Consider the following 27,468-nt stretch of genomic DNA (forward strand, 5'->3'; position numbering starts at 1 on the left):
TCACCATTTTTCTGGAGAATTTGTACGAATCTGACTTGTAAGAGCTGTCTAGTAGTAAGCAAGTTGATTTCATTAGATATTAAAGACAACTGCCGAAGACTCAATAGGAATTTCAGCTCCACAGATTCAGGTGAAATACAAAATTCAGAATACACAATGAGCTTACTTCTGAGTAAAATAAATAACACTGTTTTCAAACACCTCTAGTTATTCCTCACCCCTGGGACATCTCAGCATGGTGATTCCTCTGTGATTGTCCCTTAGAGGCTAGAGAGGAATAGGGTGTACTGGGGATTAAAAGAAATGTAAGTCCTCATAGGATCATGAGGGTGTTGTGTGCCAGGGCTCAGCCTCACTAGATATGCCAGCTTTTTCTCTCTAGCCCTAGGGTTTTTTTTTAACCCTAGCCCTAGGGCATGTCTGGAGATACTTGAGGCTTTGCTGAAATTAAGCAGGTCTGGTTAAGCTGTCTGGATGTGAGACTTCATGGGAAGCCTGTGGAAACTGGATTCCATGATAGAATTCCATGGCAGAAGAAATGTGGGCTATAAATGTAATAAATTTAAGGGGAAAAAAAATCTACTTCAAAATAGGTTCAGCTTTGCAGACATTGCCAGGCAGCCCAATCCTGAGCTGCCCGGAGTGCCCAACCTCAGTGGCACCGAAAAGGGCTGCTGCTGAATCCTGCTGCACCTGTGGGAGGCTCTTCTGGAGAAGGGGACGTTCATCCCCTTCCCCTGAGTAAGGTAAGCAGCCCCATAATGGGGCTACTCACTTTACCGCCGACCTTTTGGTAAAGAGTAAAGGCGCTCGTGTAGGACGCACAGCCCTGCACGAGCGACCTGGATCCTGTGGAGCTCAGCACTGCAGATCCTCCTCCTGCCCGCCCCCACTGGCCTCCCCCCTCCCCAGAATGCCTTCTCCATGCCCCCATTCACTCCCCCGCCTCCCATTCCGCAGCCTGGCGGTTTGGGCGACTGCCAAGCGGAGGAACTTGTGCCACTGCCCAGCGCTAGCCCAGCACCGGCTGGCGCTGGGCTAGAACTGATGGGAGCCTGGTGGGGAGCCCTGCAAATGTGCCTTATGGCACATCTGTGACTATGGCCGGCGGCACGGAGCCGTGCCGCCGACCACAGGATTGGGCTCTAAGACAGTGTACTCTGGGTGCAAGTCTGTTACTGTACTGTTAATTTTGCCTGATGCAGAGCCTTCCCAACCCACCAAATACCCCCTCTTTTTCAAACCAGTAATGCTTTCTTGAGTATCTGTGTCCTTTATTGAGTATGCAAAACTACTTCACTGTAGTACATTTAAACAACAAAAACCTTTCCCCCCCAATAAGGAAATGCAGAGAGGTGAAGACATTAAAATACAGGCAATTTAGAAAAGAAACAAAAGATAAAAGCAGCTAATGGAGTCTGACTCTGCATTGATGGTAGTTTGTTGAGAAAGCATTTAGGACTTTGAAAGTTAGAAGACTAATGATTAGAATCTATATGCTCACAGCTGGATTGTTTAGGTAGCATTTTTCCTGGATGAATGATTTGTTCGCACAAGGAAAAACTTTTTTTCCAGGGCGTATTTTTGTACATGAAACTTCGTCTTGGGAATCTGGTCAGTCAGGCTTGGGGGTTGGGACTTAGTGTGTCTTGGAAGCATCTAATGCAGATTTCATTTGTGAAGCTGGTCATACTAGATGTTTTTTTAACGGCAAATATGATAGGAGAGAAGTTCATTTACCATCTGTCAGGGAAGAGATAGTCTTTAAGAGTTGTGGCTTACCTGAACACTTATCCATCTGGAAGAAGTGTATTATGATTGAACAGATGATGGGTGTGAGACAAGCTCCTGATTCCTAGAAAGAAATGTATTGCTTTTATGGAAAGCTGAGGGTCCGTTTTTAAGTTTAGTGTGTTAAAATGCAACCAAATTGGGTTTCTTCATCACAGGGCAAATGGCTGCATGAATATTCAGATTTATCTATGTCTGATTTCATGTGGACGCTCAAGATTTATCCATGTCTGGTTCTTTGTATACAAGAAGTCATCTCTTTCTTGGGGGGGGGGAGGGGAAGTGTTAGGAAAACTATCCCTGCAAGGAGTTTGCAGACTTCAGAGAAGTTTCTTGAAGATTACCTGTTGGTTCTCTGCATTTGTCTAAGGCAGAGGTCTCCAAACTTTTCAGCACAAGGCCACATCTGACATGGTGATGAAGGCTGGAAAACTGATAAATTTAAATAATGAATAATAAATAAATACATTAGAGATGGAAGAGGAAGGAATGAATTTTGAAAAAGGGTTTGGGGGTGCAGAAGGCAAAATTGATTTGTACAAGAAGAGGGGTGAATGGATTTTGAAAAGGAAATTATTTTGGGGAGAATTAATTTTTGAAAGGAGTGTTATGGTGGAGAACCAATATTTGGGGGAAAAATTGATGGGGAAATCATTTGGAGGGATTGGGCAAAAATTTAATGTGTTGGAGGAATAAAGAGTTTGGAAATAATTGAGTAATAAGTAAAGTTGTGAAAAATCTGAGCAATCAATTGGTAAAGAGAAAACATGCTTTCAGCATGTATTGGATAGACGGGACTGATTGGCCAGCAGACTGACCAGGGTATTGAATGTATTTGGAACTCCTTCTCTCAGGTTTCCAAAGGGTGTGTTACAATTTTGGGAGTTGAAAGCAAGTAGCTGTGGGCCAGAACAGTCAAGCTTCTTCACCACATGCTGCAGGCTGCATCAAATCCTCCCGCGGTCCAGATTTGGCCCCTGGGCCAGGTTTTGGAAACCCATGGTCTAAGGAAATGAATAACAACACATTTGCGCCTTTTCATTCTTTTGTATTTTAAATGGTTTGGATTTTAATGGTTTTGTTAACATTGGATGCAAGGTTTATCAAATAGAAATGGGTGGACTATTGAATTGGTTTATTACAAAGGACGTTTACTGATCAGTGTAACCAAAACTTCATAGCTATAAAACACAAACCCTTTCCCCGAATAATAGTACTTGTGGGAGGCCTTACAGAACTTGTCCAGACTCATGCAGTGATAACAGGCGTTGGAGAAAAACTCATTGTGTTTATAACTGATGGTATTATTATTAAAATATAGTGCAAGTAATTTTACTTTGTTGCAAGTGAGGAGAAATAGTCTCCTCAATTCAGTGGTTTTCTTACTGCGTCCCTTGAGGGACAGAGGATAACTGCAAGATGGTACAAAGACTTAGAAAGGGATATGATCCTGATTCAGGTGAAGCCTTTCTTTCTTCCTGTACTTGCCAAGACCTGTTCTATATATGAATCACTGACTGGTCTTTTATGTTAATGTGCCAGTATAATATTTCACTAGGGGGTCCTTAGTCTTTTTCTTCATTCATACAAGTGGGAACTGTGTTGGCTATGAGCCTGCTTTTCTTCTTCTGATGGCTTTTGCATGCCTTTTATTGTGCGAAGAGTCTCATATTTATTTGCAGCAGTTGTCTATGAATGTGGTCTCAGGATCTTGATTATTTTTGGGGGTCTGGTGACAGATATCTATGGTCTGGGCCTCTCTTTTCTTGCTTTTGTTACGGCACAAGGTATTTCAGTAGCTGCTAGAAAAATGGGAGGAGGGAGTGCCATTGATTTCTTGAATGCAGGACTCTTTGAGGCTGCTGTTGTGGGATAGTTCAAATCTCTTTTTAAAAGTGCAGTTAAATCACTCCCAATTCACATTGATGCAGGAACATCATTTCTCCTTTCTCCTGATAACCAAAGATAATACAAAAGTTCCACACCATACCATAAATAGTCTTAAAATAGCTGTTAACTGCTTTTGCTGGTTAGAACTTGTATGTTTATTTCAACAAAACTGCTGAGGTAGATTATAGCAAGTCTTGTTTAATGCTATTGGTTTTAGAAGCCTTATGTAGGATTTTCCATCATTGAAACTTGAGTTTTGTTCATCTAGTTACCATCTTTGGATGATATCTGTAACTGTTGATGTATAAGTCCTGGGGCATAGCTGCTGGTAAAATGGCATTACTTTGTCCCCTGTGAATAGATCTATCTGAACATCACATCCTAAAGGCTGCCTCGTAATCTCTATGGAAGTTCTCATTGAAGAAACCATAGACCAGTGATTTTCAGCCTTTTTCATCTCACCATCAGTTTTTTGATGATTGACAAGGCACACTGCATTGCTAGTGGGGGGCTCACATCCCCCAATGGCTCTACTAATAAATAACCCTCCTGCAGAGCATCTGCAGACCATTCACAGCACACTAGTTGAAAATCACTGCTATAGATGATGGGTTTGATGCTGCTATTGGACAACAAAGCCAACGAATGAGCAAAAGAGTAGGCACAGATATTGATGATTTGTAGGTGCAGCCAGAGAGCATTGTTATGATCGTCATTGCTTATCTTGTGAGGTAAAACCACAACAAGGAGCTTTTTTATGACATTCCCCCCCCCCCCCCAAAAAAAAAGAGTTGCATTCGTGACTTTGTTTTCCAGAGGCAGGCATTTGTTGAAAAGGGTGAGCTCTAGCTTAACATACATGATGACAATGAGAAAAAGAGGCGCCTAGTAGATAATGGCGTACTGTTGTACCTGTATAGTTCTTTCACATATCCTGGTTAGCTCAATCCTTCCAATATATGTAATGATTTTGTTGCTATTGCAAAGAATCACCCCAATATGCATTTGCTTTTAAATATCATGGCAAATGAGCACATAATGTCAAGGGCTAGAACTCAAATGAATATTATGATGGTAACTGCTATCCATATGATGAGCCTTTGTTTAAATGATAAACAATGCAATGGAATCTGTCAGCTACAGTTGCTACCAAAGTAGAAACAGAATGCAGGAAGAGGCCATCCTAATATATTACCCAATAGGCCTGTCAGATATTACCACCAGCAGATCTCTGGCAGCCCCATTCAGGATGAATTGGCTGGTCACCCATTGTTCCACTGTACAATGAATTGCTTTGATACGTTGTTGGTGAAAGGCAACATATGCATTTTAACTAATATTATTATCTGAAGGTCTCCTGTTCTCTCAAAAGACTGTCCTTTCTCCCTTGCTCCCTTTCCCTCCCTGATCACCTGTTCAGTTCCCCCCTCCCCAAATCCACCTTTTCTGTAAAATTTGGCACAACTCTTTCATTCCTTTATCCTGCAGTGTGTAAGTGTAACTATGCATACATGAAATAATTGCTTACTCTCCTGCTGTTTATCTCTGCCATCACTCCTCTTTCTCTATTTATAGATTGGACACATCTTGGGGCAGAGATCTATCCTCTTATCTGATGTACAGCACCATATATTGATAGCACTGCTCAAATAAATAATGTTACTATTGTCATTGCAGTGCTGTATTTGAAAGGAGAGGATGGATAAGGTTGGTTAAGCCAGTCAATTTGCTGGTGTATGTAGTGATAGGCTTCTGCTTCCACTCTCACCCAAAGGAATGTCAAGGGAATGCTTTTCCTTTCTGAAACAGCTGGGGCAGATGAAGGTGTTCTCTTCTCCTCTGAGAGGCAAAAGTGTTAGCTAGTGAGCAAGCATTGAGTAGGTGGATTTCAGGTGATAGGCAGAGGAATCGAATTGAAACTAGGGTGAGTGGGACTGAACACTAGGAATTCTTAAAAATGTAGAAAAAGAGAGAGACCCCTCTAGAGTTGTGTTGCCAGTATAGATGTTAGAGCACATTTTATCCGTATAGATTTGCCGATTAGATTTTTATGTAAATGTGTGACACTCCAGCATGCCAGTTTCAGTTTGTTGAAAACTGAAGCTGGCAGCCCCTAGGCATTTCAACTGCCTGCTGTTCAGCAGCTCATGGGAAGAGAGGGTCTCTGTATGCTGATTGAATTTCATCCAGCAGCAAGCAGAAGGCTGTGGTACGATTTTTTAGAACAGGAGTGCTGCATTCCTGATGGCTGATGCTGTCTTGCACAACAGCAACAGCTACAAAAGGACTCTATTCTTCTTGTTGTTATTAATAATAAAATACTATTGCTGCAATATGAATTTGATCTATATATTGTTTGGGAAAGAAGAATAGGAAAAAAATATGTATAACTGCTAGATAAGGCAGGAAATATTTGATATAGCCCCTTGATAACCTTGCTGCCAAATGTAATCAAGGGGCACAGTTGGCAAACAGCTGACTTCTGTTGCTTGCCATTCTAAGAATTCTGTTCCTTTCTTGCTGGAAATATATCTGGATTTTTCTAGATATATTCCAGTTTCTGGAACTGGAAGCTAGGCTATATTGGACCATTGGGTTGGTTTGCAAAAACTGATCTTCATTCGACAAAATAAGTTATACCAATTTAAGTTATACCAAAATAAGTTATACCAATTTTTCCCCCTAAGTGCTTCAAAGGAAGTATACAAGAGCTGGATTGTATGAATACAAATTTTTTTATAGGCTGTCCATAAATTAATGTTAGAAAAAATTAATGTTTTTCCTTGGACTTTCTCCCAGTGAGATTCCTAACTGTAGAAGAAAACCGTGAGAGATCCTTTCCATACCACTTATTCTCTTAGGGCGCAAGCCTAACCCCTTATGCCAGTGCTTTCCAGCACTGACATAAGGGTGATGCAGCTCTGAGGTAAGGGAACAAACATTGAGGAGGCCTCCATGAGTGACACCCAACTGCAGGATGCAGCACATGTCCCATTGGCACCGCTGTGCCAGTAATGGAAAGCACTGACATAAGGGGTTAGGATTGCACCCTTAATTGCCTATAGATAAGCAGCGAGAAGATAGCCAAATAAGTTTTGTCTTTTTAATGTGCAAATAGATTACGGCAGTGGTTCTGTAGCACTGGGACCCACTTTTTAGAATGAGAATCTGTCAGGACACACCAGAAATGATGTCATGACCGGAAGTGACGTCATTAAGCAGGAAAATTTCTAACAATTCTGGGCTGCAATTCTACTATCATTGTTAAAAGCATCTTCATAGTAGCCTGTTAAAAGTAAGATTTGTGACATTTCCCCAAATGCAGTCATATACCTTGGTAGCATTAAGTCTATAATGCTTGGTAAGCATTATAAGCATTTATGTATATAAATGCTTATAATACATAAGCATTATGTATTAAAAATAAAATATTGAAATGAATGGGAGCCGTCCTGAAATTGGTTTGTGCCTCACCTAGTGGGTCCCAACCCACAGTTTGAGAAACACTGGACTATAGTAATTGCTTCCCAATAACGGGGGGGAAAAGAGTGGTGAGAACTATCATTGTAGCATCTGTCTGTGCTTTTGGCAAACACACATGTATTTGTGTTTGTTCTCGAGTAAGTAAAACTTTAAAACTGTCTTTGAATATTACCCATTTTCCTTTTAAAATTATCTGAAAGATACAGGAAGGTAATAAATTTCTTGGGTTTTAGAATCTGTCCCCTCCACCACATCCATTTGATTGCTTCATGTTGAGGCAATTAAATCAGTAGACTGAATATATACTGAGTTCAGTGGGGCTTACTGCTCTGCAGTATGTATATATAGGATTGCAGCCTGACACTCAGTGGATGGCAGGATATTTGTTGATTGTATTCAGTAATGGAAAATGATGATGTAGACATCTAAAAATTTATCTTCATCCTCTTTGCCCTTCCAGCTTTTGACAAACAACACATCAGCCAGAAATATATTCCCAGATGGGAAGGCAGCATGCTCTGTTTTCTCTCCCAAGTCCCAGTGGGAAAGCAAAAGGGGTTTCTGCTCTGCACCTGCTCCACAACATGAAGGGAAGACTCGTGTCACAAATATGAATTACCTTTTCCTATTTTTCATTGTTATTTCAAAATGGCACAGCACAGGCATTGTTTCATTAATATTGACTGTACTTTATGGAGCTAGAGATAATATGAACTGAAATGGAGAGAGGGAGAAATAAGCTGGAGCAAGGCATCAAGATTGCAAACATGCAATCAGAGAGGGAGTTTGGGGGTGTGTGTCTGTAGAGACAAATGTAATTTTTTCAGAGGACTTTGAAATGGAGGTTGCTAACTAATTACTTACAACAACAGTGATTGGGAATCTTATTTGCATTGAACAAGGGCTGAAGATCAGCAATACTAACTACATTTCTGTTGCCCCCCCCCTTTTCCAGTTGAGACACAGGTAAAGTGTTCTTTGGCCCCATGTAGCCCTGTGAACATGGCTTGTGAATAATAATAATAATAATAATAATAATAATAATAATAACTTTATTTTTACCCCGCCTTTCTCCCCGAAGGGACTCAAGGCAGCTTACAACATATTAAAAACATAATTTAAAAAACAAATAAAAACATATTAACACATCATAAAAAAAACAGCAGTCAGAGTAAAAATAGGTAAAAAGAGCATAGAGCAGCAGCAAGTCATAAAAGAATCAGGCCTGTAAAAAATATTAAAAGATGTTAAAAGGCCGAAAACTCAGAAGGCTTGTTTAAACAGAAGGGTCTTCAGGCCTCGCCGAAAGGTCTCAAGAGAGGGAGCCATTCTTAAGTCAAGGGGAAGGGAGTTCCATAGCGTTGGTGCCACTACTGAGAAGGCCCTATGTCTTGCAGCCGCCCCATGTACCTCCCTAGGCGGCGGCACTTGTAAAAAGGCCTTCTCTGATGACCTAAGAGGACGAGCCGGATTGTATGGGAGTAGGCGATCTCTAAGATATCCTGGCCCAGAGCAGTATAGAGCTTTAAAGGTCAATACCAGCACCTTGAATTGGGCCCGGAAATGAATGGGCAGCCAATGCAGCCGCTGGAGAAGCGGACTGACAGAGTCGAACCGCCTACCTCCAGTAACCACACGGGCCGCCGCATTCTGCACTAGTTGCAGTTTCCGAACCGTCTTCAAGGGCAGCCCCACATAGAGCGCGTTACAGTAATCTAATCTCGATGTCACCGAGGCACGGATCACCGTGGCCAAGTCAGCACGATCCAAGTACGGCCGCAGATGGCGCACCAGCTGAAGCTGAGCGAAGGGCCCCCTAGCCACAGCCACCACCTGGGAATCCAGGAGCAGCTGCGAGTCCAGGTGGACCCCCAAGCTGCGGACCTGCTCCTTCAGAGGGAGTGCAACCCCATTCAGCACAAGCCGATAGTCCAGCACCTGCATCGAGGATTTCCAAACCAGGAGAGCCTCTGTCTTATCCAGATTTAATTTCAGCTTGTTAGCCCCCATCCAGATCTTCACTGCCTCCAGACAGCGCTCCAGGCCCTCAGCCGCCACCCTGGAGTCTGGAGAAAAGGAGAGATAGAGCTGGGTGTCATCGGCATATTGATGGCACCCCACTCCAAAGCCCCGGATGACCTCTCCCAGTGGTTTCATTTAGATGTTAAATAGCATGGGGGACAGAATTGAGCCCTGTGGCACCCCGCACCTCAAGGGCCAGGGTGTCAAACAGGCATCCCCCAGCACCACCATCTGGGACCGACCCTCCAAGTAGGAGCGGAACCACCGCAAAACAGTGCCTCCAGCTCCCAACTCGGCCAATCGGCCCAGAAGGATACCATGGTCGATGGTATCGAAAGCCGCTGAGAGGTCCAGCAGGACCAACAGGGACGCACTACCCCTTTAGCTGCTACTGTGAACTTTAGCTGCTACTCTGACAAAGCTGCTGTTTCTCTTTGGGGGATGGGAAAGGATTAGGAGACACAACTATCTTGGCTGCGGTGTGTGCTATGGGGAATTTGTGGAGTGGGAAGCTGTGCTAAGGGCCCAACTCAAAGTCCCTGGGAAACAAATTGAGCCTCCAGTTTGCTTTGCTTATTCCTAATCTTGCTACCCCAAATATAAGGGGCAGTCTAGGAGAATGAATTTAAGTTGCATGAAGCAGTGTGGGTCTGGTCCTAAGCCTGGGGCATTTGATGGGCCGCTGTGAGATACAGGAAGCTGGACTAGATGGGCCTATGGCCTGATCCAGTGGGGCTGTTCTTATGTTCTTATGTTCTTATGTTCTTAAGCCAAGCTTCTGTGGTAGACTCTTTTGGAATCCATATGTAAGCGACTCTGAACTCTTTAGAGCAGTGTTGCTCAAACTGTGGGTCGGGACCCACTAGGTGGGTCATGAGCCAATCTCAGGTGGGTCCCCATTCATTTCAATATTTTATTTTAATATATCGGACTTGATGCTCCCATGGGATGGGACTGCATTTGGGGGAATGTTACAGGCCTGTACTTTTAACAAGCTACTATGTATACTCTTTTAACAATGATAGTCAATTGGACGTACTCCTGGGTAAGTGTGGGTAGGATGGCAGCCTTGGATTGTGAAAAATTTTCCTGCTTGATGATGTCACTTCCAGCCGTGACATCACTTGCGGTGGGTTCTGACAGATTCTCATTCTAAAAAGTGGGTCCCGGTGCTAAATGTGTGACCACCACTGCTTTAGAGGTATTGTGGAGTAACAATGCAAAAAAAAAAATTCATTTGGGATGCAGAAATTTTAATAGCCCTTCTCCTAAAGCAGAAGTTCTCAAACTGAGATGCAATGCCCCAGTCTGAGAAGCCCTGCCTCTGACCCCTAAGGGGCAGGGGAAGGGAGAAGGCAGCAATGCAACCCCCAGGATTGGACTGCTACCAGGAATGGGAGGGTTTTTTTTTAATGTACCTGCAGCTAGAGCAGGAGTCCTGGGGGTCTGGGGAGTCTGGGCTCCCTGCAGTTCCAAGCATCTACAAAATTGAAAAAATGGACACTTGCAGTTTTTGTCTTGAAACAGGAAGTGCCCGTTTTGTGTTATTTTTTTAAAGATATTTGGAGGCACAAGGAGCCCTGCAGAAGGCTCCTTGGACCTTCCAGTACTCCTGTGCTGGCTGCAGGTAAATTTTAAAAAATCCCCTCCCATCCCCAGCTCAGTCCTTTGGATTGTGTCGCTGCCTTAGCCCCTCCTGTGCACACACTTGCCTTGCATACAGTTTGCACCTGTGCAAACTCCTGAGGAGTTTGAAAACCAAGGCCCTTAAAGGTACATTCAGCATATAGTTAGAAGGTAGTATGGTGCAAGGCCAAGGAAAGAGTTGTTTGCAAGGGGCAAGAAGCTTGTATGAATGTGAAAGAGAATCTGAAGCTAATGTGGGGGAATCTGTAGAAAGGGTTGGTGAGAAGCAATTTGTCTTGTGGTCTGGTGTGACACACTGCATAAATCACTCTGGGTTAAGCGTAAACTTCTGAAAAGTTTGGCCTCTGAATTGAAGAGTCTGCTGGAACATGCAGAGGAGAGTTTGCACAGCTCATCAGAGATGCTTCCACTCCAAGGGTAGTCTGGGGTTTCAAAGCTCAGCTCACTCATAGTTTTGTCCCCTGCTTTTATGTATACGTTTTATTTAAATTTTAGACTACAGGTGCTGCCTCCTTATCTGTGGATTCATAACCTGCAACCGTTAACGCTTTCCTAACCCATGGTGGGGGCCAAACCTGAGGTCCTGGATGCAACTGGGGATGTTCTCTGGTTGCTGCTGGGAGCCTTTCTAAGACTCGCAAAGGCCACACATGGCCTCTTTGAGTCTCTAGTTTCCAGAGGAGCTAGAAAGGCACTTTCTATTTTTACGAAAACCAAGTGCCTTTCTGGCACCTCTGGAGGCCTTTGTGAGGCCCATAGAGGGATCCGTGGACCTCAGAATGTCACTGGATGGCAACCGGAGAACATTTCTGGTTGCACCCAAAGGTCCTATACACTGGACCTGTGGATTTGTTTATCCATAGGTTTCGGTATCTGCGGGGTTCTGGGATTCTGAAGTCAAACTGTAGTTTTCTGTGGTTCCTGTCACTACCATAACTATCTCAGCTCCACCAGATCCAAAGCCCTGGCCCGACACGGGGCTACTTTACTCTGTGCCAGCAAAATAGCCGGTGCAAGGTTGAGTAGCCCAGTGAGGGGCTTCTTACCCTACCCAGAGATGTTGGGGGCCACTGGCTATTCAATAACTGTAAACTGGGTTGCTATGTTTTTATTATCATCTGCTGCTGCTTTTTATTGCTCTGTGGTTTTTGTTGCTTTTATTATTATTACGTATGTTTTTTAGCTACTATGCCTTTTAAATTTTTTCCTGTGATTTTTGTATTTTAGTCTTTCTTGCTAACCTCCTTGGGCATCTTATTTTTGTGGGAGAAAAGATAAATATTTTAAATTCTTTAAAATAAAAGGAAGTGATCTTATATGTGACCCTGGTAGTACTGTCATGGGTTAAAGAACTTCTGCTAGGAAAGCAGTATTTTCCTCTGATGTTCTTTCCCTCTCCTGTCCCTTTGAGAGAACTTTTTTTTTTTACTTGGGACTTGCAATCTTCTCCAACTTCCCAATTGATCTTCTTGTCTTTCCATAAAGTTCCATAAAGTATATGCACTGTGGTAGCTTACAGATGGTCTGTGGAAACTATACAGGGAGTTCATGTGGGTCAGTAAATGCAGAGCAGAACATGGCTCATCATTGTGCTAGAAAGAACTTTTAGTCCCTAGTGTGATCTTAGGCAGAAAACAGCCCACATGGCCTTGTTAGGGATGCTACAGTTTACACTGCAAGCTGCCTTGTATTGCTGGAAGAAAGCATTTAAAAAAATACACAAAACACATTATTAATCTACTGGAGCACAGATAATGCGTATATACCATAATTTTATTTTAAAATTTTTTTTTGAAGAATTCTATGAGACCAACTTTAAATATGGTGTCTGGAGCAGTGCCTCCACTTTTCATTGGATATTCTAGGGAAGGGCTGTGATTGTAGGGCACTTGCTTTGCATGAGTCCCAGATTCAATCTACCTGCATCTCAAGGTAGGGCAAAGAAGGATTCCTGGAATGCATCTGCCAATCTGTGTTAACAATACTGACACTGATGGACCAATGATCTGATTCAGTATATGACAGTTTCCAATGATCTAACAAAACAAAGGCCTGTTGTGGGAAAGCAATCAGATCTAATCATTTGTTCCGTTATGTTACTTCATAGTGTAATCTACATAATGTCAGATCGAAGCTATGCCATGGCAGCCAACAAGATCAAGCAAGATGTACCGCACCATAGTGGTATTGAAGCAGGTAGTTATGCCTGATTTAAACAACTGCTAAATCCAAGGATTATTCACCAGTCTGATTGCACTAGTGAAAGGAATTCTCCAGTTCCAAGTGTATAGAATTTACAGGACTTGCATGCATAGTGAAAAAGCAGCCAGAAGACTTAGAAATGTCAGAATGGGAAAGCAGCCAAAAAAAAATTGTTGCTATTTGGGGGGGACGGGAAACATACATTCTTGAACTGGGCATCTGATCTTGCAGTTGCCAAAGAGATTCTTGATGGCCATTACTAAGAACCCATTGGCTGAAAAAGAAGTGTGATTGAAACTACCAACAAGAAGAGGCATTACCAAGAGAGTATTGAATTTATGTGCTAGAGACAAGCCAATTTTCCTTTCCATTGGAATATTGTACAAAACAAAATTTAAGTAGCAAATTATGCTCATCCTAGAAGCAAAATACAGAAGAGGGAGCAGAATGAACATTCTGCTGTCAAAAAGGCTTAATGGTTGTTGATGAATTAGGAACCAGAAAAGGCCTTCTCCAACATTCCTGTTGTTGCATTAGAAGTCTGATGTGTTTTTCTATATTTATACTCTTTAAGTGAGATTCAGAAATGTATTTTGGATAGAACGATCAAACTAAGACTCTTGAGTGCAATGGAAAACAAAAGTGTGAGGAAAAGACCAGTAAGCTATTGAGAGGTGTGATGTCTTCTGGTCTCTTCCTCAGTCCCAGTTACACTGGGCATTCTGCCGGTAGTCTCCCAGGTTTCAGTATTCATGCCAGATTGGTAGCTAAGAAATCAGAGGTTCATGTATAACCTCACCTTGTAAATCTGAGGCTGTCAATTTGGTATGCATAGCTAAACCTTGACTGAGTGAGGCAGGTGGGACTGTTTTGGACCAGGTGTTGTCAGCTGAACTCCATAGTACAACACTTTGCAGGGCAAAGGGTAGTACAGCAGCAGTTATTGTGTGTGTAAAATTATACCACTATCACTATTCATGGATCAAGAACTTACTGCGACTTTCAAACTCCCTGGGAGTTTGAAAACCGCAGGTATATAGTATTGGGACTAGGACTAGTTGCCTAGTAACTCTTTTGATAGATATTCCATGTCAAGTATGATTGGCTTCTGTTGGAAACCAAAGAGAGGTTGTTCACCCCCTGCCAAATCATCTCTAGCCAAGTTTGCAGATGTGCTTTTTGGGTTCCCTGGAATAAATCTGTCTTTCTCTGGCAAGTTTATCTTTACAGGTGAGAAGAACATCTGAACTTCATGGTTGTCATGGGTTGTCTTAATAGGTCTGAACCCCATCTCCTGTGATGGAACATATTTTGGATGTGTTCTTTTGCCTGGAATCGCCATTTTTAGTGGTTAACCATCACCATGGGAATGAACTGGTTAGAGAGTCTCTGGATCATGTTGGATTCAAGACATTGTTGGAAATTTTTCTGTTGGTACCAGTGGCTCTTCGGTCAGTGCCCTTGTTGATCTGTGGAATGTGAAAATGAACATAGTTGCTCATAGAGAGCGTGTTTTGTTGTCCAGAGGCCACGTGATTCTTTGATTCAATGAAGAGCTCCAAGCCACTTGTCAAAGATTGGAATGTAGCTAGCAGAGGATTGTGCTTGAGTCTGAATTGGACAACATAGCATCTCTCTGGAGGACTGTGATGAAAGTGGCAGGAGTCTGCTACTATAGTATGGTATTAGAAATGAGATTATTGTAGTAAATGCATGTTTTTATTCATAAAACTGTAGGTGGGTGAAACTGCAGCAGGGTCACGACAAGAGCCCTCAGTAGTGTGACTCACAGCTGCTATTTTCTGTGACTGCTTTTCCTGCTGCTAGTTTTCCAACTGCAAGAGGGGTTGGAGAGTAGCCTCAGAAACTGCTGCCAAAGGAGACACCAAAGCTGCCCCCCCGACCAGTTTCAAACCATTGATAGTCCCAGTAGAAGAGAGCACTGGGCCCCTACGATGGCTGCTGCTGCTGATTTGGTATACCTGAGGGAGGAGGAATGGGCCAACTGAATGTCTTTTGTCCAAAGTTCAAAAAAAACCTGGAGCCACCCTTGCTTGCTGTGAATTCTTTGAGGATAAAATAAAGGTGCATCCAACATGTCCAGGATGCCACTAAGTGGCAGGCAGGCACTTGATGTATGTGTTCAGGCCATAACCTTTTCAGTTCTTTTAGGCTGTAATCCCATTCATACATGCCTGAGAGTAAGCCCAATGGACTACAGTGGGACTTATTTCTGAGTAGACATGCCCAGGATTGGTCTCTAAGCGTGTCTGGAAAACTATATCACTGCTTAGCTTCAGCAGAAATTCCAGTCTCAGTTCATCTTAAGAGCAACTGTGTATAATAGCAAAAAGTTTCTTTGGAAAGGTTTTATCTTATTAATCATGGCCCTTTCAAAAGCATATGAATGACTTTTCTTTTCGTTTAAACCTCGATGCTAAGCATATTTTCCTTAGGAAAAATCCCCACTTATTTCAGTGGAATGTACCTGCAAGTAAGTAGGTTTAGGGTTATAGCTCTAGTAAGCTGCTGCTAGTGTGTATCTGCATTAAGCACAATAGTGTTTTATCCAGAGGAAAGGCAGAGGATTAGTATGTGTGGCTTACAGACAGGATACTACTTAAATTAAGTCTGAAACATAAGCAAATGTAATTCAGGCAAATTCTGAATCGCATTAGGAGTGTTATTTACAGAAGAGATTTTGTAAAAATGGGATTCTTTTGCTGTAATCAGAAGATGATTTCATTCATGTATCTGTAGCTAGGTAAAACACTATATAATTGTCAATTTCCATTTTCTGATAGTCTCTATTTTTATCGTCCTCGACCTTCTGCTTTCATTTTTAACACGATTCCAGGTCCTGTGTACATAGGGATTTTGTTTTATTATTTGAGATGAGTTAACCTAATATACAGTGGAAGGAGACTGCATTTCCTTCCTCTTTCATCTTTCAGAATTAAGAATCATCCCTCTGAATGTTTTTACTTTGTGGTTAATGAGAGGCAGTATTTTTGTTTTAAGGTGCTAGACTGTGATTCAGAGTTCTTGATCCAATATTTTTTTTAAAAAAGTGGAGAAGTCACAGAGCCCAACAAAAATTGAAACCCTCAGACCTTTTATGATTTGTTTATGTCTTGTGAGTCTAAATTTATTTATTTAAAATAAATTAAAACAAAAATGTGTTTAGGATCCAGTTGTTGAAAAGATGGTGGTGTTGGGAATACAAACAACAACTGTCATGCAATACACAGCGCCCTACTGGTGTGTTGCCATTGTGTTTCCCATAAATGTCAAGAATACAAGGGTGAAATGATGCCTCCCCTTTTATTGTCGTGGAAGAAATGACTAAATCTGGTCAGAATGGTTGTAAAATTCCTCCCCTCTTTCTGATATATTGACCATCATGAGTTTTTTATTGGTTGCCATCTGCACATCTGCTACTATGGTTAGCTTTTGCTTTCACGCACATCAAAAGTGTGTATGAACCAAAAGGTGCCTAAATACATAACAAAATAGGTTGTTCAAACATAAAGAAAAGCATACCGAAGTGCTGCTAAATAATCAGTGCTGATTTCCCAAGTATGGCTTAGGACAGGGGTGCTCAGACCCCGGCCCTGGGGCCACTTGCGGCCCTCGAGGCCCCTCAGGGAGCTCCCAGTCTCCAATGAGCCTCTGGCCCTCCGGTGATTTGTTGGAGCCCACACTGGCCTGATGCAACTGCTCTCAGTGTGAGGGCAACTGTTTGACGTCTCGGTGAGCTGTGGGATGAGGGCTCCCTCCACTGCTTGCTGTTTCACATCTGTGATGCAGTAGCGGCAGCAAAGGAAAGGCCAGCCTTGCTTTGGGCAAGGCCTTTTATAGGCCTTGAGCTATTGTAAGACCTTCATTCATTCATATAAGTTCATCTTTAATATATTCACTTATGTAAACATATGTAAATTTATTCAAATTTGAAATGTAAATTAATTCCTTTTTTTCCCCTGGCCCCCGACACAGTGTCAGAGAGACAATGTGGCCCTCCTGACAAAAACTTTGGACACCCCTGGCTTAGGATATGATTAAAACTAGCACATTAACACTGTGTCTGGTTTAGGGATAACTAGGGTGGTTGGGGTGATTGAGGTACTTCTATGGGTAGAAGTAGAATAGCAGATGGACTGAAAAATCATTGTTGGTTGTATTTAGCTTGTGGGAGATTCCTCCTGTGTTGCGGACAAAATCTGTACTCCATCTTGATATTGGGATGTCTACCTTTCCTCATCAGTGAAGACTGAGCCATCTAGTTTCAGAACAGAGGGCAGATTTTGGGTGCAGTGCTTAAACATCCATTGAACTGGATGATAACCATTGAGTTATATAGAAGAAAAGGGAACTGTATTTAGAGTTTCCACTGGGGTTGGGAGTCAACATTGATATTTGTATTACTGTATTTCTGGTGACTCCAATATGAATCAAGGCTGCTTCTCTCTCTTCACTGTCCTTTCATCTCCATAGTCCCATCTTGGTTCTGTCCATGGTCCTATTAGAACATAGCGGAATGCTCAGATATAGCTTGTACTGTACATAGATTAGCAAATGCCTGCCCTTTATGATGGTGGCTATATGTGGAAGAAAAACAGCAGTGACTCAAGTGTAGTACTTCCATAAAAGTGAATGGCAGCTGTTAATGTATATGGTGTAAATGTTTGGGACACCATCTTTCTTTGGGTTAAACATGCACCTGAGAGATGCTCTGTGAAGTGATGCCTTGGCAGAAGCCACACACATGAAAATTGGACTCTTACAGCACCTTGGCAGCATCTCCCTCTCCCACTCATCTTGGACTGCCTTCTCCCCCTAGCGATCCTCTGCTTCTGATACCTCCTTCTGTCTCTCCCAGTGCCATGGCAGAAGCAGCACTGCTGAAAGCATGGCTCTGGGGAGAGCCTAATTACATTGGGAGCCAGATAAAGAGCTTCTGGGGACCACATAAGGCCAGTGGGCCTTTTGTTTGACACTCCATCCTAGAGGAGGCTTGTCATGTAAGGGGTGATTTGATAATCAGAACATGTGGGAGGATCCTGGTACAGTAAAATTAATATTGGTGAAAGAGCTTGCACATCATCAGACTCATATACCTATATGACAAAAATGAAATTGCAGTATTACTAGGAACAAGTTTTGTATTTTAAATATGTGTGGGAACTAGACAGTTGATCACTACACTATCTGACTCCACAAAACCTTTATCTACAGATATGTGTCCTATATGTGAAGCACTATTTTAAACAAGTGCTTGTGTTTAGTGTTAAACTAATGCATGATTGCAGGCTGCTATGTTGTCATGGGTACACATTTCTTAATACAGCTCAGTCTCTGATTGCTGGTGTAGCATTGTGGCTGAAGACTGAATCAGTCTTACTTCCCCAGTTTGAAGTTTGCCTCTACCATGAACTCAGTAGGTGCTTAGGCAAGCCTCATCTTCTCAGTTGCAATCAGGGATAATAATACTCCCTTACTTTATGGGTCAGAGTTGTTGTAACGATACATTACGATAATTTATGTGAAGCACTTTGAGCATTCAAAAGCATTGTAGAAAGTATTAATCTCTGGCTGTGTAAAATACTGGGCAGTTATGAATCTGGTTGTTACGCTCTGAATATTTTGGAGTTAAGAGAAGGAATATAATGAAAATTGTTGATATATTTATTGCTGGTTCTTTGCAGGAGAATCAATGTGTACCATTCAAACAGCAGTTTTTAATGGTGTTTACAAACCGTAGTCCCTAAAATCTTCTATTTCATAATAAGATCTAGATCAATGTGTGTGAGCATCTTGTTTCTTAAAAACTTAGATCAGCACTCTTTATTGCCATATTGACTTTTTAGCTTGTGCAGGCTCAGAACGTTATGTATTCTGCCCTCAGCAAAACTCATGTTTAAATACTAGCTCGTTGCAGCATTGCGCAAATGAAAGGAGAGGAGCATAAATAACCCTTTTTTGAAATGTGTGACTGAATCTGATTGGGAAGCAAGGCCCTTGTGACAGAATGTCTCTTTTTCAAGAATCTAACATTTACTAACTGATACTGAGTTCTTCATGACTGCAAAGCATTAAAGGCTTTGTTTGTGAGCAAATGTGTCACATTACTTTGAGCACTGGAGAAAACTCTTGTGTGTGTATATTGTTCTTGGACAAGCTGGCCATGAGCAGCTATATGAAACTTCTAGGTTCAGAAGCAATATGCAGCAGGAGAGATCTTTGCCTTCATCTGTGGTGGGATTCCATGAGGGTCTAGTTGGCCACTTAGGAAAATATAGAATATTGGACAAGATGGACCTTGAGTGATCTAGCAGGTAACTTCCTCTGTGCAGCTCCATATGTGCATCACAAAGGTCTATTTACATAGAACTGCTGGAATGGGGCAGTTCTGTTAACTCTTTCTTCAGAAAACGCTAATGCCTACTGTATGTCCTAGCTCTTCCGGGTCATTTCAGATATGGAGAAAGGACATGCTTAATGAAGTGGTTTGGAGCTATGTTAAACATCTGAAGAGATGAACTTTTCTTTCTGAGGAAGGGGCAAATCCAGGTTGCTTTCTAGTTCTCACTTTTACACCTTTCTCAATAGCTTTATGCCATCATCAAAGTTATCCATAATTCAGACTAAATTTCTCGTTTAAAAACTGAGCTAAACTGATTGCCCCGTGTCTCATTCAGGGTTGAAATACCTTTACTTTGGTAATTTGTTGATATTGTTTTTAAAATATTTTATTCCCCAATCCAATTGAGAACATATGCCAGTGAATAGGGTAGGGGATGGCATAATGAGGCAGCAGCATGGATAGGGGGTGAGATCAGATCAGATCAGACCTGAGAAGGGAGAGGGATCAGCAGTACTGGTGTAATCCGTATCCAAATCCCCTTCCCGGGCTTGATCCTCCTGCACGGATCAATATGGACTTGTGTCAGAGATATTATTGTCACAATATTGCAACTGCTGAGACTTACCCTGGGGTAAGGGGACAAATATCCCCTTACCCCAGGATACCTCCAGCAGCCAAAAATTCCCTGTGGGATACCGCAGGAAGCTGGTGCTGCTGCATTGCCACAAGGGGATTTAGATACGATCGGGCTGTTAAGATCTGAGTGACATTGTAAGTTTTCTAGCACCACTGTAGCACATGCCTTAGAAGCTTTCTGTGCCCAGTTTTCAGCGAGAAGCTTTCAAATAAATTAATACCTTTTCATTTTGTTTAGTGCTTTAGGGATTGTTTTAAAAGTAATTTGTTTCAAATGTGAAGCTTAATTCATTATTAACATTCGAAACAAAGCCTTGCTTGCTTTATATCAATTTTATGTCTGTGTTAAAAAGCAGTTCTTTGTATAATGCAACGGTTAATTCAGTGCTAATGCTTTCATGTTGATTACTTGGTTAAAGAGAATTTTAGTTCACCTTCCAAAGATGCAGTATTGCTTGTAGTGTGCCACTGTGTATTATAAATTTGGAAAAAACAATCCATTTCTCATTTTTAGGTTTCTGTTGACTAATAAACAAATGGCAGTAAAGCAGTAATATATTTGCTATTTGCGTAAATTTATTATGCAAGGTATAACTGTTATTGTATTTTGACCTTCATAGCAGTTAAAAATCATTGAGTTTAACTTTGCACATTTGAATATTACTATTAAATCTGAATGTATGAATAGCACTATAAGGTTCTCACATTTGCAAACTTAGAATAGGTACATCTCCTCTAGTTAATAGTGGCAAAATTGAACTCCTTTTAAGTATTTGATAGTATAGGTTAATTTGGGAGAGCTGTGATTAAAAAAATTAGATAGTGTTTCTGCTGCTATATATTTTCAGTTTCCCGTAGTGGCTAATTCCCTGGCCTTCTTTATTTGAACAAAATGGTTATATCTATAAATTTTTAAAAATAAATTATAAAGGTATATCATCAGGTCAGAGATTTTCAAACTTTGCTGTTGCAGCGCCCCAGCCAGAAAAGTTCCATCCATGCTCCTTTAAAGGATGGCAAAGGGAGAATGCAGTGACACAATTGGGAGAATCACACTGCTGCCAGGGCTTTCAGGGGCATTTAACTGAGCTCATGTTGGCTTCTAGGGGGGTTGGGGAGCCCTGAGGAAGGCCCCGCAGGGTTCCTCAGCCTTGGAAAATGTAAAAATAAAGATCGTGACCCACTTCTGATTTTGCTTTGCTATATTCCCCCCTCCCCACAAAGACTTACAGTGGCTCCCCAACTGCCGGAGAGTTTGGGAACCACTGGATTAGGCAGTGAAGTAATTATCTCTTTGTTCTTAAGTTGTTTAATGCAATAGATGTATGCAATATCAGACATAAGTAAAATCTGCAAAATTCAATGCAGCCTCTTTGGCATGGAAGAATCTTTTTCTAACTGCATACAGTATCTCTTTTTCTGTTTTTTAAAAGAGGCAAAGAGAGTCATGCAGTTAGATGCTTCTGATGCTACTCTGGTCATAAACTTTTGCATAAACAAGTGCAAAAGACTTGCATATTCTCAGGTCTCTTGACATGGAATTGACAGAAGATGGCTCCTTGCTTATTTTGTAATACTTTGTTTTTTGAGACTGGTGTGGCTTCTGGCTAAACATTTTTATCACAGTTCCTCCTAAAAGTATATGATGGTGCAACATGAAGCGTTTTAATAGCAAAGGTTTTCTTCATTGTCCTTTAGACCAAATGTGGTTTGCCCTGGCTTCTCAACATGCTGAGAAGGTCAGGGTTATTAGCTTTTTTGTGGGGAATGAGGATCCAGGCTTTGCTAGGTCTAGAAACTTGTCCATGGCATGAAATTTTGTGTGCATGCATGCATGCTTATTGGAGCGGATTCTCTGCATCAAATAGTAGGGACTACACCAGGAGCTGCTGGATCCAATTAGAAACATGTTTTTGTGGGGCCCCAGGTTCACAGCCAAGATTTGTAGTTTCTTGGAGTTATAAATAAAATTTATTATAGCCTTTATATCTCTGTGATAGAATGGAAAGCAATCAAAATATGTGTTTAAACCGTGCATGTGAGTGAATGAATCTAAGCACATTTTTATATAAAATTGCACATATTCGCCTACAAGTAAATAAACAACAAGGGTAGTTGCCTTCGAGGCCCTGTAAGGGCTGCTTTTTAAAATTATATCTTTTACTATGTGTTTTTATCTGCTGGCTGCATTTTATTTTGTTTTAATTTTTTAAAATGTTTATTTGCATTTTATTATGTTTTGTATTTCAGTTCTGATCATTAGCTGCCTTGGGTGCCCTTTGGGGAGAAAGGTGGAATACAAATCCAATAAATAAATAAATAAATAAATAAATAAATAAATAAATAAATAAATAAATAAATACTTACCTTACCTCAATACATATTTACAAAAGTACCTGTTTTTGTCACTATGAAATTATTTAGTAAAAATATTAATTTTATTTTTACCCTAGCATGGGGGCCCCTAAGGTGTGGGGCCCCCTTAGGTGTAGGGTCCAATTGGGAGCAACTGATCCAATTGGCTTAAAGCTGACGCTGCGCCAGGGACATTGGGTCCTTCTGTGAGAAGGTCAGGTCTATAGGGCTATGGTCCTTGATAGGGCAGTGTGGCTGCTGAAGAAGGGAGCCGTTGTATATTTCTCCTTTGAATAGAGATCTTAAATTTGATTTAAAAAATTAGCTCCTTGAAAATAGTGTATTTCATCAGTAGAATAACCCTGTCTACCTTTTGCTGTCAAAATAAAGTGCCATAGGATGCAGTCTTTACCCTCCACGGACTCTGCCTCACATGCATGAACCTTTTCCCCCCTCTCCCATCCAACATGTGATATGTTTCTTAGCTGCCTGGAAAGAGAGGCTGGCTATGCGAAAGGAACAGAGGGAGACGGAGAGAATTTGGCATCCTTCCTCTCCCCCTTTTAAAGTCACTTCTGTAATTTTTAAGTTTGTCTTTCTGCTATACATGTCCCTGCTACCTTAGAATCTCATCTATTCAGTTTTCCCAGTAGCCAACATTTATTTCTTCAGTTCTGTGTTATTTAGCAACACCATTATTATATCAAAGCATAAATAATGAAATTGTCTGTAATGGAACAAAAGGATGAGAACAGATTCATCAGTATGTGTGCAATCTGATGTTTTGTGCCATCTTGGATTAAAAATGTACAGTACCAGATGGTTGGCAAAGAACTGTCCCAGAAGCGCAAAGAAAATTACCTGGGGATAATTTAACATCTGCAGTTTTGTTCTCATCAATTGTATACACTATGTGGCTCATATATTGTTTCTTAGCTTTAGAAAAATTTGTGTATGGCAAGCTTTATAGATGATGGGTTTACCTAGTTGGAAGGGGATCATTATGATAACCTGGTTCACATTGATTCCCTCTTTTAATTCCTGCTTCTACTAAATAATTTTTTTAAAGGCACATGAACTTTGATTTATAGATATCAGATGATTAAACCTTATGTGTTGGCTTCCCAGTGGATGATTATTCTCACTGTTGAAGAAAATTACTTGCTTTTTTGTGGTTTATTTTAAACAGTATCAGTTTTTGTCTTTTAGATTTATAGCAATAATGGGATCCATCAGGTTTAAAAACAAGTCTAGATGCAGGAACCACTTCTTTTGTACAGCATATTTCTTATTTCCTTTAAATCAACATACAGTGAGAGTGTTAGGGTAGCAAACTATCCAGTGTTCTTTCACCTGGAAATGCCTCCATTGTGTGACAAAATATGGCAATGGGTGACTGCTGCACCATAACAATCCTGAAATACCAGCCTACCCAGGGAATGGCCATGACATTCAGACTTACACTTATATTCCTGCTATTTACTGGTAAGCTGTCTTTACTAGTCCCATTGCATGTATTGGTGTGCATGCTGCTTCTGCTTTAATGGGCAGTGTACTTGGGGATGGAGACAATTAGTAGACTAGAATCAGTTGAGGAATTGGTGCCGAAATTGCAGGTTGCTAATGTCCAGCATCCGCTTTTCACCCCCCAGTATGCTTGAAGCTTTCTCTTTGCTGAAGGACAATCTGGACAGGTCTGTAGAACTGATAGTATCCACTCCAGTGCATCTCTCCCTTCAAGGGTACTGGTACGTGCATTGCTGAAAATGAACAACTCAACAGATCATTTGATTCCATAGTCTGAATTATAGTTACTCCCCCCCCCCCCATTTTCAGCACCTGGTAACCCTGCTTATATTTGGAATCACTTCTTAATCTTCTCTTGGATAAGCTCATCAGATTTTATTAATTCTTCCTCAGATAAAGCAGTTGTTCTGGATCTCTAGTTTGTTATACTAGCTTATTTTATTAATGAGAACCTTTTCCAGAAGTATGTTGATGTATTTGGAAGTTTCTTTTAGTTGCTAGTTACTCTCAAAGGGCTGATATTAAATTTTCACAATGCCTTGTTGGCATCCTGCAGTCTCGGAAGACTATGGTATCGCGCTCTGAATGGTGGTTCTGGAACAGAGTGTCCTCTCCAGTGCGCAAAGCCTGGGTAAAGTAGATATGGAGGATAGACTGTTACCCATGCAGCAAATCCCTCCTCTCCACGTTGCTGAAATGGTCCAATGGAAAGGCAGAAGCCAATATGGTTGGTTCCAGTGGCGTCGCAGGAGTTGCCAGAACGTGACTGTGTTCAGCCATGAACTGCCTCGGGGACTCTGACTCCGGATTTTGCTTCGAGGTTGGCTCCTGAAGCCTTTTCCATAACTGGATGTAGCCACAAGGCAGTGGAGGTTTGGGATCAGAGTTTTCCTTCTCTTAGATGAGCTGCCTTCCCAGGCTAACGAGTCCCATCTACCTAATGGCTGTTTAGTCGCCTCTTACGACAAGTACAGCCAAACTGAGGGCCTATTCTTATCCCCCAGCCCCCAGGGGTTGTGATGGATTTTCACAATAAAATTCTATAAAGCTGAATGCATAAGCTAATAAGGTAGGCAGCAATCCCAGCTGCAATGCTTTTAATTCTAGACATATTTGTATGTGGTTACTCTCTTTGGTTTCTTTTTTTGCTAATGCCATTGTTCTAATCTTTGTTTAGTCTCCTACTCGGAACCAAATTGGTTCAGCCAGGTTCCAGCCTGTTTATAGAACCACATGTCAAGCAAAAATATTTGATCAGATCCTAACTTTGTGTCCTGTATTATCTGTGGAATTTAAAGTCAAGAGCTACATTTTTTTTCCTGTTAGTTTTCAAAGAAGCTGGTAATTGATTGACCCAGGGTGACAGAAATCCTCTAGTAGCACCATAATGAAAAGGCCAAACACAGAGTTGCAGCACATAGGAGAATTCAGAAGTGACATTGCAACACACATCAGTGCGAGAATTACAGCATAGGAAAGAAAAGTGCACACATTTATATTTTTAGTGGCGTTTATACATTTTACAGCCCAATCCTAACCTGTGCCGGCACAGCCAGGCCACTGGGCTGAAGGTCTCCTTGGATAAGGGAATAAATTTCCCCTTACCCGAGTAAAGCCCCAGCCTGTGCTATGGGGCTTCGGATCTGCCCCAGCTATTTAACTCAGTGTAACGCTGGGTGGGCTGGGAAGGGGGTTAGTATATGGCAGAAGACAGGATAGGCTTGCTCCGCCTCCCTCAATCTGCCCTACATTCTGCCCTCTCCCACCCAGATGCACCTCCTCCCCACCACCCTCTCAATGCCCCTGCGCCAGTATGCGCAACCTTACCTCCTCTGGCTGGGTCTGTTCCTGGATTTTTTTTGAGCCTGCATTGCTGACTCACAAGTAGTTGAAAATGTGCTTTGTGGCACGTTTACAACACTGAGCTGGTGCAGGGACAGCTTCATAGGCTCAGGCAGGGGTTAGGATTGCGCTATCAAGATAGCAGAGAAAGAAATGAAATATACCAGGGGGAGGGGAACAGGCTCATTTATCCAGCCCATGCTTTGTATGTAGAAGGTCCTAGGTTCAATCCCTGGCATCTCCACATAGAGCAAAGAAAAATTCTTGTGTGAAATCCTGGAGAGACACTGCTAATGTGTGGTAACAACACTGAACTAGATGGACTAATAGTCTGCCTGGGTATAAAGAGCCTCCTTCAATATCAAATTGGTCCCTAAAACAATTGTTCTGTTTATCATAAAATGCAAACAAACAAAAAGAAACCAAAAAACCTTTGTCTAATTGCCTAAGACGCTTTGATCAATTGTATTAATTTGTATCAGGGAAGAATGAATAATTCCAATAGCAAGCAATGTATAGAAAGGTTTTCAGCATTATTGCAGAATAGAGAACAACGTCTGGAGATACTCACTTAGGGCCCCATCCTGTCCAACTTTCCAGTGCCAGTGCAGCTGCAGTGCAGCCCTGAGGTAACGTAACAAATGTTCCTTTACCCTAAGATGGCCTCTGTGACTGCCCCCCCCACAACCACAGGATGCAGCTCATACGTTGTTGGCACAGCTGCATTGGCGCTGGAAAGTGGGATAGGATTGCGCTCGCATTTGTTACCTCCTGCTGTACCTTTCAAAGTACTTTAAGTAATGAGACACTATATATATAATCTTTCAAATTAATTTCAAAGTTGTGAAGCAGCAACTTATTTATTGGAACTTCTTTGGCAATCATGAAATAAAAGACTTTTTTCAAATGTAGTTTTAAAATAGATTACTGCAAATTGTAGCTCATACTATTTTTTTTTCCTTTTGCTAGGGAGGAGAGAGTCTGATTCCTCTGTTTCTTGCTTGCATGTTTATTAGCCAGTTCACATAGCAACATGGACTCCATGAAATTTCTTTCCAACTCGCTCAAGTGTTTTCTTGTTACTTTTAAATTGTTTTAAATTAAAACCTCAACAACAAAGATTATGCACCAGAGAATGATACAGTATGTCTAAGGGTGTTCTAGCGCTTAGATCCTGTACAGCACAGTTAATGAAACTTTTTTGATTAAACTGATGAATGTGACTAGATTTTGTCACACTTATAACAATTATACGGATCTCCAGAGATCATTTTTCATAATGAACAGCTGTGCATAGTGACTTTGTATTGGTGTGATGGCATAAGGTTTATGAAAGTCTGTATCCAGTCAGATGGGCAGGAATTTATGGTGTATGTCAGAGAGTATCAGACTTTTCAAACTCTGGAGCACTTTACACTGCAGTCTCGGGGAGCCCTGCCTGCGCATATGCAGAGTCTTGGGGAGCCCCAGAGTTCTAGACCATGTGCAGAGTGGCACAATGCCAAGCAGATGATGACCACTTATGGTGTGCTTGTGAAGTTCCTTAAGAGGTCTCAGGGGACCCCAGGGTTCCTAGAAGTACACTTTGAGAAATCCTGATTTAGGTTGAAATCCTAACCAATTTTCCAGCACTGGCATAACTGTGCCAGTGGAAAGGGTGCTGCATCCTGCAGTTGGGTGTCACTCATGGAGGCCTCCTCAAAGTAAGG

General features: G+C 41.6%; 1 protein-coding gene across 1 annotated transcript in view; it reads left to right on the forward strand.

Annotated features, from left to right (window-relative positions):
• Positions 1 to 27,468, forward strand: part of PLCL2 (phospholipase C like 2) — a 106,633-nt gene that overhangs the window by 16,606 nt on the left and 62,559 nt on the right. The gene's annotated exons all lie outside the window — the stretch shown is intronic.

Source organism: Tiliqua scincoides, chromosome 5 (assembly GCF_035046505.1).
Source record: "Tiliqua scincoides isolate rTilSci1 chromosome 5, rTilSci1.hap2, whole genome shotgun sequence".
Classification (NCBI taxonomy): Eukaryota; Metazoa; Chordata; class Lepidosauria; order Squamata; family Scincidae; genus Tiliqua; species Tiliqua scincoides.